Source organism: Cyanistes caeruleus, chromosome 14, assembly GCF_971803275.1.
Source record: "Cyanistes caeruleus chromosome 14, bCyaCae1.hap1.1, whole genome shotgun sequence".
Taxonomy (NCBI): Eukaryota; Metazoa; Chordata; class Aves; order Passeriformes; family Paridae; genus Cyanistes; species Cyanistes caeruleus.
This window is the reverse complement of record NC_141714.1, coordinates 7,624,694-7,638,641: the sequence shown is the minus strand read 5'-3', so window position 1 is coordinate 7,638,641 and position 13,948 is coordinate 7,624,694. Positions and strand designations below refer to the sequence as shown.

At 38.1% G+C, this 13,948-nt stretch overlaps 1 protein-coding gene across 17 annotated transcripts in view; it reads right to left on the bottom strand.

The window, feature by feature from the left end:
• MAMLD1 (mastermind like domain containing 1) overlaps window positions 1-13,948 on the bottom strand; it is a 256,179-nt gene that overhangs the window by 169,689 nt on the left and 72,542 nt on the right. For 6 of the 17 annotated variants that reach the window (XM_086850517.1, XM_086850501.1, XM_086850518.1 and 3 more), the window contains exons 3-4: window positions 6,269-6,396; window positions 4,424-4,500 (exon numbers count right to left, since the gene is read on the bottom strand). The exons of 8 other annotated variants lie outside the window; for them this stretch is intronic. The gene's annotated coding sequence lies outside the window, so the exon portion shown is untranslated. Of the gene's footprint in view, window positions 1-3,270; window positions 3,359-4,423; window positions 4,501-5,372; window positions 5,452-6,268; window positions 6,397-13,948 lie in introns of all 17 variants that reach the window. 3 more of the 17 variants (XM_086850505.1, XM_086850524.1, XM_086850506.1) reach the window with 2 other exon arrangements.

Here is a 13,948-nt window from a genome sequence, read left to right as displayed (position 1 = left end):
CACAACCTTTCACTGTAAGATACAGCCTGAGGATGTTTTCTTCCCTTATCCTTGAATCCCCTTTGCACAGCCCTAAGCCCCATCACACATTTAGAAGGAGCAGTTCAAAAACTAGATGGAGTATAATAAATTAATCTGGACTTAGTGGGTGGATAAAAGGTCCAGCAGGGGTTTGTTACAGACCCTGGGGACAAGAAGAGAGAGAAAAATGGAATACTGCACAATGACATTAGTAAGGCAAACAGAATAATACTCTGTGTGCACGCCTGTGTGCATGTGTCTGTGTGTGTCTGCAGAGTGCTGGGGGAAGGGTGGCATCAGTATTCTCAGCCTTGAATCATCTTAATGTAATAATGAATGAATACTGCCAGCCTGCTTCCAGAGAGCCAAGGAAGGAGTGTTTCTAAATTCATCCTTAAATTATCACATATCACCAAATCACAGACATAAGAACTCTACAGCAAAAAGCAAACAGCGTTAGCAAGCCTCCATTCTGAACAGTTCTGGGAATTTGAAACCTTTGTTCTCTGACCAAATCTACCCAAAGAGGTAAGGTATGCACAGCCTGCATCAAATTATTATGGTACAACTTTATAATGAGAGTTGCAAGAATTATTTCTTGTGCTTTCGAGTAATGGGTAAACACAAGTGTTAGATACACACATTTGTCCTGATATATACTCTTACATAGAGTACTAGTGCCATATCAGTGTTGAGAGCCAAAAGCAGCTGCACTGTGTTTAGCTGGCACTACCACCTTTCAACAGGAATGATTAAACAATAAAAATGCTTCTGTCCTACCCATAAGATATGAAATGGGTTCTCCTTTACACACAGGCTTGGACTTCCGACATGCTATGAACCATCTTCAGGAAGAACATCACGGTAAAAGTGTATATATATAATTAATAAAGTACAATTTCATAAAGGAAACATTTCAAAATACATACAGCAAAACAGAGTGCAAGGAAAGAAAGAGGAGGTTCTAATGGATTGAGAATTGCATTGTCATAAGCCTACAAACCAACAGGTTTGGAAAAGTAATTTTTGATGATCCATTTCAAATTTCTACCTAAAATATGAAAGGTATGAATGAAATATTCCTGTCTTGAATATATCTTTATCACAACTCAACATGCAATATGCACTTTGAAATTGAAATGAAACAAAACTAATGTAATTGTAAAACATGCCTATATAGCAGCTGCTCTTCATTCCCTTTTTCTGCACCTACTGTAAGCAAGGGCTTGTCATAGCTCAGGCAACTTGGGTGCTACACATTATATCAAAGACTATAGATGCCAGTGCTTCCCATTTTACTTTTCCAGCAGAATTCTGGATGAACTCTTCAGACATACACAAGGAGAGGGAGATATGTGTTGCCCCTTCTGTTCTACTGTGATCTGAGAAAACAAGTTGAACTGCCTTCTACCACTGCTTGCATTGACCAGATCCCCCTCTCAGCTCTCCTAGAGCTGTTGAGGAAAAGCAGGGACTTGAAGGAGGTCCTCCTGGACATCACTCATACTCTCCCATACTGTCCATTCTTTTCTAGAACAACTCCCCCAACACAGCAGACCTATGCTTTTTGAAGAGGAGTTTCCCAGTTTTATCCTAGCTTTAGTTTAAAAGTATCTTTTTTTGTAAATTCTCTCAAAAACTGCATTTGCAATACAATCTTTAGAGTGCAAGAACTGTGTGTGGTTACTGGCTTAATCCAGCTTAATACTGCTGGATCCCCAATGGTCTATTTTTATCTCATAATCTCAATAATTTGGCATGTTGCGCAACAACCAACAGTTCTGAAGCAAAGAAATGGTAGCATTGCAGTTTTTCAAATCTGAATTTGATGCTGGACTGGCAGCATCTGACTGGCTAAAGATTGCGAAAGCTACAGCTAAAGTAAAGCAAAGGATGTTACCCAGAAAAGTACCCAAGAGAGCTAGAAGTTAAAATAAACCCAAGGTTACCAAGTCTTTAGCAACATCTTATATATAATAAAAAATACAAATATATGTAATTAAACTGGACAGTGAAGAACATTTCCAAAATTTGCAGAGAGAGTTTATTTTGAAGTCATAGCAACTTAATTCATTTGCTGAGGCTGCATCTGTCTGTTGCCAGAATGTGCTCAATGCTGAGTATCTCTATTCCTGCATAACTCTTATTCACAAAACACAAAAAGAACACAAACAATTTTCTTCCTTTTATCTACTTGTAAGTATGTTTCAGATAAAGCTACTCTGATAGTTTAAGACTATTTGTTCAGATTACAGAAGCTATTCGGTGCCAGAGTTATTTAAATCCTGGGAAGAGGTACTACAATAGATAGAAATGATGTATGAATAGTACATAAATGATGATAATGGAAGGGCTGATTTAATAAATGGAAACTTTAAGCTGAAAGCATGAATGAGAAGGCACTGGATCTCCAGTTCCACTGATGAGGAACATATGGTCACAAAAAACTGAAGGGAAATGCTGCATGTTGCCCTGTCTGATCCCACACTCTGAAAACTGGACACTGCTGGATAAGCTACTGGATCTGCCACCTTGCAGATGATACTTGAAATTGACAATCTGATAATCTGCAGCACTTTTTGTAAAGAATAAGGAATTAGCTGTAGTGAACTGGCCTCATTTCAGCCTGCAGAGTTACACCATACACACTATGATTCCTTTGCAGTTTCTTAGGGGAAAAAAAGAACATATTCTTCCCGTGCTGTAAGCCTTCTGCCTAGGAAATCTCAGCTGTAGCTGTAATCATCTTGTGCTTAAAACTGATATCAAACTGTTAGATTTGCAATGTACTTTGAGATCATTTATTCTAAATCTTAAGATTATTATTGCAGACATCTCAAAGGATTACATATTCCACTCTGCATGTTCCAAAAATGAGGCATGAAAGAGTAAACTGAGAGTTTAGTTTCTGATTCCTCCCGCTTTTGTGCCCTGCCCATTAAAATGCTTTGAAAATTGAAGTCATAACACTGTCATAACTTTTTTTTTTAGTGGTTTAATAAACATGCTTGCACTTGCTTTGCATTTTAATAGCAATGAAATGGCAATAAGACACTTCTGCAAATATAATGCATGCGATTACATAGGGTTTTAAGGGATAACTTTTTGTCAGGCATATATATATATATATATATATATATATACATCTTTTAAAACACTTCTGTTCAAACCTAAAAATCCTCTCTCAGTTTTCACTTTCCCATTATGGGTACCTGACTGCCTTTCAGGTGGAATTTGAAGGGCACACACCACTTGGAGCTGTTAAGAGCCAGATCTTTGTGACTGTAGTACTGTAGTTAGCTTCAGTGGAAACTTTTCAATGGCACCAGAAGAGTACCTGTGGAAGTGGTCACACTGTTGATCTGACAGTTTTTAATCTTTCTTTTCCCTCCTTGAGGACAGTTCCAACATGAGGAATCTGTTCCCTAATCTGCATATATATACAGAGCTTCACAGTTCTGCTTGATTGCATTTTTCTTTTTCCTCTTCTGCCTTCTCTTAACTACTCCTATACTCTCCTACATTTCAGTATACACAGTGAAATTTAACTTGGCTATGTCCAGGGGGTGCTGCTGCCCTGGTGTGCTGTGTTTCAGTATGGTGTATCTGGTGCTTGTGACCAGCAGATGGACGTGACAGAACACTCAGGAGTGACCACTGAGACCATCAATGCTAAGAGCAGCAATGGCCAAGCATTGTTAACACAAGAAGTTTGGTTCAGGATTTTAAAGTCCCAAAGTATTGTAATGGCCTGTCCAGGGTTTTGGTTTGACCCATTTAAAATATCTTGTGTCTATTATGCGAGTAGACCTTCATTAATCTGCCCTGAATTTCTTACAAATGAAATTAAATCTCACTAGAAAATATTTAAGTAGTAAAGTGGTAGTTTAAGTTCTAAGGGATATAACTTGTAGAGTGTTATGCTTCTGATTTTGGCCCATCATCTCTCTCTATTGCCAAGCTCAGGGTGACATTTCACTCATTTTTATTCAGAGGTAAATTGGATGACCAGGAATGGAATTAATTCCAGAGTCTACCTCAAAGTGCATTAAAATAAAGAAAATTATTCATATTAACTTTTGGAGAATACCTACAATGTTTAGTATAGCACTACAGTTAACATAACATGTTTTATGTTATATGACATATAGCCAAAATATGCACATAGTTTTAAAGGAAAAACTTTACTATTCCATACTATACTGGCACTATTTGATCTATGTTTATGCTAAGCAGCATAACTTTTTTTAATGTTTCAGTTGTTAACTTTCATAATTTACAGTATAACATTGTATTTTGCTTTTGCATTAGGTTCAGTTAGAGTGTTATCCTGACAAATATTTTCAAAGATTTTTTATTTACTAACTCAAGAGACTACAATCAGAATTTTTCTGCTACATACCTTCACTGTTGCAGGGAATATAGGCTTGAGCAACTTACATTGTATAAACTGCCAAATGAGATGAGGTAAAACAGTAACTGCAATACAAAAGATACAAAAGGATCCAATTCAGTGTACTTAGTATGTGCTAGCATGAGTCAGTGATTAGTTTATTATTTGAAGCTTTTCATAACTAGCTTTTTGCAAAATGGATCTTATCTAAAAATTTAATTTATTGGATGTTTACAGTCTTTAAAAAAGTGATTTTATGATATAAACCCAGAATTACTTCCTTTTTAAATAAACCAAATTGGTGCTGTAATTGAAATGAGTATGCTACCTTTTTCACACAATAATCTGATATGGGACTTTCATCTCTCAAGAGACTTGCTTGATCTGCTCTTTATAGACATTCCATCTCTGTAAATATGCTTTTGGTTTCTTTATCAGTAATAGTATTAGACCTGAATGCTTCAGTATACACTATAATGGGATATTAAAGGGCTTTCAGTATGTTTTAGACAAGCTAGTGTAATAGAAATAAATACATGAAGGATGTTCTTTACAAGTAGACAATACCATTTATAATAATTTTTCCCTACCATTTAGTTATTATATTTTTAGAGAAAATCACATTGCTTTCTTTCCTTTTTTTTCCTCTTGGTCATTGTTTGCCTTTTCTTCCTGCTTGTCCTTTACTACTGAACCATCTGACTATCTGTGTTGCCATGGGAAGGACTGCAGTGCCATAAATTCAGAGGAGATAAGTTCATGTGTTCATTTTTTTTCCCCATTTTACTCTTAAACAATCATTAGCATAGGTTAGCTGCTTTGATAAGGAAGTTCTGGCACTAGAGGAGGATTGTAAAATATTCATTTCTGGAAAAGATACAGCAAAAACATTTGACTTGTTTCACAAAAAGGAACCAACCTATACAGGAAAAGTCAATGCTTCCCAACTCATAGATACCTGACCATTTGAGAACAGAGCCAAATTATGGGCAGTTGTCCATTTATTCTTATGGTAGCTAATGGGAATTCCAGAAATTCTAAAAAAAAAAAACAAAACAAAAAAAGTGCTGGATGCCTCAGAGGATTTGTAATGAGATTCAGAGATTTTCATTTTCAAATCACTGCTTCAACACCCCAAAGGCTGAAATTTTCCACCTTCTAAAATGTTAAAAGTGTGGCCCATCCAGAGGGAGCCCAGTGCCTGAGCTCAGTTGACAGTGCCAGCTCTTCCCACTAGAGAAAAGAGCTTCTTTATGCAAGCAGGCTCTCACTTAGTGGGCTTGAAAAGCAAAGACCAGAACATCTACCAAAAGTAGGTCCTCCAAGTACCACTGGAAATAACAGACCTGTGTTTCTTCAACAGAAAACTCTGTGAGCCACAAACTAAATGTCTTTGGACAATGGGTTGGTTCTTCAAGTCAAATCTACTGAAGTAAAAGGGAATTTACCACTTGGGCACAGCAGAGGTGGAATCACACACTGTAATGGGATCAAACTTCCTCATGAAAAGCCTGACCAAGGGCCTTTACATGTCAGAGTAAGTTCCTATGTGCTGAACACTGCAAGAGCCAGTCAGCATCACCAGGCTGTATGCCCACATTACTTGCTTTTACCATCCCAGGTCAACACTGGGGGCTCACACCTTGGGATACAGTTCTAAAGCTCCAAGCAGGCAAAATGAAGACCCTCACTGGTACTTGGCAATGAACACAGCCTGGCCCTACTTCTGTCACTGTATTAATCATCCAGTGCTGACATGAGGAACAGCTCATCTTTTGACCAGTAAACAGTAGAAATGATTCAAAAGATACAGGGAGAGACGTGCAAGGCTCAGGAAGCCAAGCACAGACTCACCATCCTGTCTGCAGCCACATACTAATCTCACGTTTGGCTGATGGCTATGTGCTGATCTGCTCTGTTCAATATTTTGCATGTTGATTGGCTTGTTATTCACTTCTGTCTCTGCTGGAAGCCAGACTAACCTGTGGGGGAAGCATGGAAAACAATTGCAGTATATAAAAATGGTCATGCAAGTGCAGTACACTGCAACACTTCACATTATTTATTAGGTGTTACTACACACATTGGCACTCACATGACAGAGTTCTTAACAAAACTAACAAATAGGACAACATCTGAATTCCTGTAAAAACATTTGAAATGAAAATTTAACATTAAACAAAAAGTGTACTTAACTGCAGCACAAACACTGCAATCAAGTGGTCTGCCTTCGCTTGCGATGTATTATGTTAACACTAGGGTTGTCAGAGTAAAACAAAAATGTTCATTACAGCAGCAATTAATGGAAAATTATTTTGAAAAATTAACAGTTAATACATTTTTCCAAACAAATCCAATTCAGTGTTACTCTGAATTTTCATGCATAATTTCTTTATTTTTGTCCCTATTGTGCACACAAGGTCAATTAACTGGCAAATATAATTATTGTACAAACATAGCAAGCAGCAGCTATTATAAATAACTTATTTGCATATTTCCTTGTTTCTGAAGAGAACAGCGGTGACACAGGTCTGAAAATCTCTGCAACCCTAATACAGTGAGATACTGTTTTTAAGTAAATCTTCTGTTTCAGTAAGTATTCTAGTAAATATGCTATTTCTTAGATTAATATCAGCAGATAGAAGCTGGGTTGCAGATTCCAGAACTTGTCTCATTTGCATCTTCAAAACTGAATGGAACTGAAAGCTTTCAAGCTTTACTGTTCAACTCCCCAGTTCTGTTGCTCTTTGTAAATGAAACGGAAAGGAGATGTAAGTGAATATATCACACATTTCAGGGTACGTGAATTTTTCAAATTGGAAACCAATATCATTGTTTGTAGTCACCTTCACAGCAACTCTGAAGTTGAAGCTGTGAGCAGAGTTCTGACTGAATTTTGCGAAACATTTGGGAAAACATGACTCATGAGATTTTCATACTGGCAGACAAAGACCCCTTTCTGAATCTATTTTTGATTTCCAGGGTCTCTTTAAATAAAGAAGATATTCAAGACTGGGGAACAATGGAGAACATCTGCAAGGATGATTTCTTTTAAAAGGAGAAATCAAAGGACAGCACTCCTCATATGCGCGATATCATCTCTTTCTCTGAATATTGAAGGACTGGTGGTACTCACATGCTGTGCTGAAACTGTGTGGCTAGAGAGGTTTTCCTAAACATATTTATTGATGACAACTGCATGCTGTTAGATTTGTTTCTGTGGCTATGAATCCATGAGCTATGCATATTGTGTTCCATTTGACACTTCACAAGAAAAAAATATTTAGTGAGCTTATGGGAAGCAGAACACCTCATTTGTGCTGTTTGGGGTAGATAGGGTTGTTTGTAGATTCACACATGCTGAGCTTCAGGCACTTTGAAAAAACTACGTTGGGCAAATTTGAGATTTATGCCCCAGCCCCAGTGCAATTCATGCATTGGGGTGCTCCTTCTGAGACCCACCAATGGGAGCTGACAGCTGCATACAGTGCACTGGAAATATTTTAAAGCTTGCTGTAAAGAAAATAGAGCAGTCTTTGCCTAGCAGGGAGAAAAATCGATGAGTCGGCACTTGGCAGTGGTGACCAGCAGGAGGATGCTTCTGATGAATGCTGAGTCATTGATTTCCCTCCCTGATCAGCAGCAGCTGCTCCATTCTTGCTGCAGAGCACTGCAGAGCCTTCTTGCCGCGACCACACATGTCAGCAGCCTTTAATGTCACTAAAGCAAGAGGTATTAGCTGACAAGACACCAAATTTATGTATTTTTGGTTTCAATAGCACAACCTTACAATTTCTAAGTTGCTTCTCAGCTAGGGCACCTAAAAGTACAGTCACATCAAGGCAGAAGATCAAATAGCACAGGCAGCTCACAGGTACAGACAGTATTTGCATGACACATGTCAATGTCACCCAAGCCTTTGGTTTCTTTTCTCACCAGGAGGCATAAATTTCATTAACTCAGAGCGCAGTCAAACAAAGAGGTTAAGACATCATCTGAGAAGATAGGCTGCAAGTCAGCACAAAGCTTACATGTTTAAAGGCAGACATATGTGTACATATGCAGATGGACTGGGCTCTGCTCATGTGCCATGCCTTCAGTGTTTGTGGTGTAACATGGTATGGCTGAAACCAAAGCATAATTGTAGTCTACAATTTTATGACAGTAAAAAAGCAACAGGTAAAACAGGTGAAACTACACTGAATGACTACAATGAAAGTATAGTCAGAGCAGGTTATTACAAATTTCAGCATTTGATGAGGATTTATATATTTCTTAATATGTCCCATCATTTGTTATATTGTTTACATTTCAATAATTATTACTTAATAAGTTAATGTGTTTGTATATCTGTTTTAATTGATCTTTGAGGAAGCAGTTTACATAAGGACAAAAAAGAAGAGAAGGAGCTGTCATGAAATAAATGCTGTTTCTAAGGATTAAAATCGACTGACATACACTATTTATAGTCAGCTGAAAATTGACTGAAATATACTATTTATAGTCAGGTACTTTACTGCTAGTAGCAATGTTGAGCCTCTACATTTCAGGTTCCATTCATTGCAGAATATACATAACTGTGCCTCAAAAACACTCACAAAAAAAGTCATAGGTTAGGCTTCTGTGCTTGAACTGGTATTTCAGCAAAAGCTCACGTGACCATCCACAAAACCATTCTCCTTCAACTCTGTGGGTGTTTGTCCTTTTAGAAAGAGCCTCTTCACCACAGTGACATGCCTGGATTCAGGAAAACCCATAACTGGAAAACTGTATTTTCCTAGTCAATTCAGCTGCAGATTGAAAACTACTCTTTTGTAGTTTGCTCCCCACTTTCATAAAGCACAAGTCTACTTACATTCTTTTTCAAGTGACCTCATCTCCTGGCTTCAGTGAGTCCTTGTTAGAGCTGCATTGAACTCAGTGGTTTTAGTTTAGACAGATTTTGGAAAGAGTACATCAGTTACAACATCCACTCAGTGTTTTTTGAGTTTATGAACTAAAATTTAAGATAAACATCACTGCCATCACTTCCCTTTTCCTTATCTCCCTACATTTCTGAAAGCCTGCCTTCATTCTGCTGTGCCTGGGGCAGCTGAGTAGGCTCCTCCTCATACCAGTGGTTGCATTAGCACAGAAGCTTTCATGGATAACTGCTGCTCCCTGGGGAGCCCCAGAGTAGGAGCAGGCAAGAGTGCTCCCATTCTTTTATTCCTTCACACATCTGGGGTCTGAATTGTCTTAGGTTGTGATAAAAATCTGCTAACTTAAAAAACAAGTCTTTCAAATCGTATTGTCAGCTATATTGCAGGTAATGAGTTGTGTAACTTCTGAAATCATACACGTATCACTTTCTTAAAGCTGTTGACCAAAGGCATGAAAAATACAAAACAGAAATAGAAGATGAACTCAAAACTATAATGTGACCCTGTCTAGTGTCTGAATTTCTTTGGTATGATCCACATGGACAGAAATGACTTGCACATTAGCAGTTGCCACTGACACAAGTAGCAGTGCTCTTGAAGTTCTCCATTTAATTTGCCAATCTGAAGATCAGGTTCTGGTACTGTCTGATGACTAGGTGACAAGGACTAGAAAAGGGATCAAATGAAAAATAAAGAACAAAATAGATACTATTTTAAATACTATATTAAATAATTTCATTATTGACTGAAAATTAAAGAACACTGTATTCAGGACAGAATTCAGAGACAGTAGCATACTTGGTTAAACTCCTATAACCCAGATCAGAAGGGGATATGCTACCCATTGTGGTAAATGTAACTTTGGAAAAAAATTCGTGAAGGAAGGAATAAGTATATAACTATATTTATAACAATATAGAACACATAAAAATATAGTGTGACCTAAAGATTCCTCCGCAAACCCAGCAGTAACTGCCTACTCAGGCGATAACGACCCTAGGGGACGCTTATCAGCCTGAGAGGAAGAGCAGAACACGGGCATCAGGCCAGACATTGAGAGGAGCCCAGCCAGGATACCCATCAGCTCCACACCAGACCTGGACACTTCTCCCTGAGAGCCCAACCAAAGATACCATCAGGAGGCAATCAGAACTTTCACATGCGAAAGGACTCTGCCCAGTTGTCTATTGATTCAGTTCCATGGTTCCAGGAAATCCATTCAACCAACCATCTAGACTCTTTGTGGAACAGTGACTGCTCGGAGTTTGGCCTCAGGACACAAAATCCCTATAAAAACCCTGGACATTCAACCCTCCGTGTGGATTTGGGTAAATCTGTACCTCTGGGTATAGACCCCTGTCCACCCAGCGCTGCGCTGATCTATTTTATTGTGGTTTTTTTCTCCCGTTTGTGATTGAAATTGTTTTATAATAAATCGCTGTTTATATTAACCCTATTTTGCCATTGCATTTATAACACCATAAATAATGAATGTCCAATACATATTACACATATTGGGGCACATAGTCCAAGTTTTAGATAATGAGAGGTTTCATTAAATAGATGTTCCAATGAACAAGATTCTGCAATGTTTAGATCATATCTAACTAATAAAATTAAAGATTTAGACATGATTAATACAGATCCAGATGTTAACCTAATTAAAATGAACAGGGTAGAAATAATTGATTATACATTTCCATATGAATGAAAATAAACAGAAGAACATAGTATCCTTCTAAAGATAATGTATAACTCTAATGCTTTGATGATAGAAATCTCACATTATTTTTAATGTACAATTTCTATCAATCAAAAAAAATGTATGTTATTACAATTAGTCAGATTGTCTAAATCAGCATATGAGTTGATGGAACTATGACAATTTACCATATCTGAGAATCTGCTTATTATCTTCAACCAATGAGGAATACAGAATCAACATTTGTAAAGAAGTGCACTTCCTAAGAGACGCTATCAAACAAAAAATTTTTCAGATGAAAAATGAAAATCAATGATAACACTGCAAAGGCTGTCACCATCACCAGTACTCAGACAACCTCAGAATACATAAAAGAAGAAAGTTTATCTGAAAATAAATTCAAAAAAGGCTTCCCATAATGATGTGAAGTTCTGTGAAGGAGTTTAAAATTTTTCTTGAGCTCTGAAATCAGATAAGATTCTTGAAAATAGACTTTATCTAGATGGGGTTACGTTTGGAGTTGTCGTATTGTGTGTATCCCTTTCTGTTACATCCTTGAAAATAACATCAGACTACTCAAGAACAGCCCCAAATAGGCTGCCTTTTAGACACAGAAGACATCCTTAAAATATATTCCAAAAACTCTCAAATGTTCAGAGAAACAGCTGTTCAATCTTATGTCATATCACTATACCATTTTTGTTGCAAAAGATAGAGACCTTGCATAATCAACATATTTTCCTGGCATGGTCTCCTGTGACTCCTGTTCTCACCCCTAACGCAGCTGCTGCATTAGCAGCACTTCTGTTTGACCACATATGCTGAAGATTATTTTCTGCAATAGACTTTCACAGTCAAAATTCCTCATGAATACTGCTGGTCAAAGCTATCAGGAGCCTTCTTCACTTTTTTTAATTTCACTTTTAACTAAAGACATCTGGTCTGTATTTGTAAAAGCTTGTAGATTGGTTTGATGAGGTGCAACTAGAAACTTTGCTGATATAAAACTGATATAATTGTAATGCACTCAGCAGAGATATGCTGAATTAACATCAGTACAAAAATATGTCCCTAAAACCTACAACATAGAAAGACATTAAGCAGGAATGCATCTTTTAAAAACTGATTTAAACATAAAATCTTCACTATCCCTAGATGTAATCTGGGAATATTCTAGCCCTTAAGCAAAGCTATTTGAAGGTAACATTCTAGAACCAAATTTGGCTCTGTGCATTCACTGGATATGCTCCACCCTGTAGAAACACCTCTCCCCAATCAGTATGACAAAAATGTAGGACAGAGAGCAGACAGTACTAATTCATTTCTGCTCACTTTTTAAAGCCTTCTTTACAAGCATCTTTTCTCTCTCTCTATGTGCATGTGTCTACCCCTCCTCTTTAATTTCTCTGTAGGGCATTGAAAGTGCTTTTCAGATGGGAGGGCAGCAGTGTAAAATTAACTACCATTCTAGTCAATTTGCTTCAGCAGCCATTCCATGTGTAAAGCACTTCATTCAGAAGGAAGCTTTTTAGATATGAAGACCAAGAAATCTATTCTTTTACAGCCACAAAGTCCCTGTGAAATCAGAGGTTTCAAGAACTTGTGCAAGCATAGAATTTGGCACAAAATCCACTGGAAAAAAAAGAAAGCCTATTAAGATCTTGCAATCTGCTTCCCCTTGTTTTTCTTATTAGAAGAAGAAAAATAATTTGTTCTAGAGAAGAACATCTTTACCCAAGAACTTCAAGCAGATTGTATGCAGTACTACTGGAGCACTTTTCACCGACTTCTACTGTCTGAGACCAAATTATAGTGCTATTTTTAAATTAAATAGAGCCTAGAGAAATACAATTATCTGTCTACATCCAGCTCATGTGTCTCATGCTTGGTTGAGTTGGTATCATCCAACTCAATATATCATATTCTATCAATGTATCATTTCAGTCTTCTGGTGTTTACTGTTTTTCTATGACCTTACATAACTCTTACTTAACTCAGTATTTAAGCTGTAAAGGCTGTACCTTAACTACTTTCACTTAATACATTGAAGGCTGGTGTTGAGGACAAACACAATTGTTCTTGTTGCTGTTTATCTAGAAGAAAGGTCATTCTCATTGTAAACTTGCGGTTTTTACTTGACATAGGAAAACCCAGCAGCCTTCACATGGCCAGGACAACATCAGACTAGTCAGATATTTAGTGTAACAAACAAGTGTTTTAAAGACAAAAAGTCTCACTGATTCTTTCTCACAAATGCTTCAAGGCCATAATTTAAGAAAAATCCAAAACAACAGCTAGTTGCCAAGTCTATAATGTAATCCCAATTACAGAAAATCTGCTACTAGGTAATCCAGGAAGCTGGCCAAAGAAAGAGTGAGCCAACCTGCATCTCAAAAAATATGGATCAGGCCTCAGGAAGCTCTTAGAGAGTGAATTCAACCTATGTTGAGGGTTAGGTGTCCCTTTTTTTTTTGTTTTGTCGTTCTGGCCTGCCCGGGGAATTTTTACCCATTATGTGCTGGGACAACCTAACTACTGGTACTTAGGGGTGATTGATAAAGGACAAAGAGTGGCCGGGCCCTGGGGGGAAAGGGGGCAGGAAAGGAGGGTGGGGACAGTTTTTGGGGCTGGCTTTCTTCGGCTTCGGGGAAGGACGTTCGTGTGCTGGGTCACGGAGCTGCTGCGGTGGGGAGAAGGGAATCTCGCCATCACCCAGACGGAGCTGCTGCTGCTTCTCCTTCTCCCCTCTTTGTTGGTGGCCTCGCACCCCCTGTCCTGCCGGGACGTGTGGCAGTGCCAGGCACCGCCACGGAGCTGCTGATCCACCTCAGCCACCGGCCCAGGATCTCAGCTCATCCCTGCTGTTCCAGCTGAGTGTTCCTCAGAGCCCTGCAGGAGCACCGGCACTGA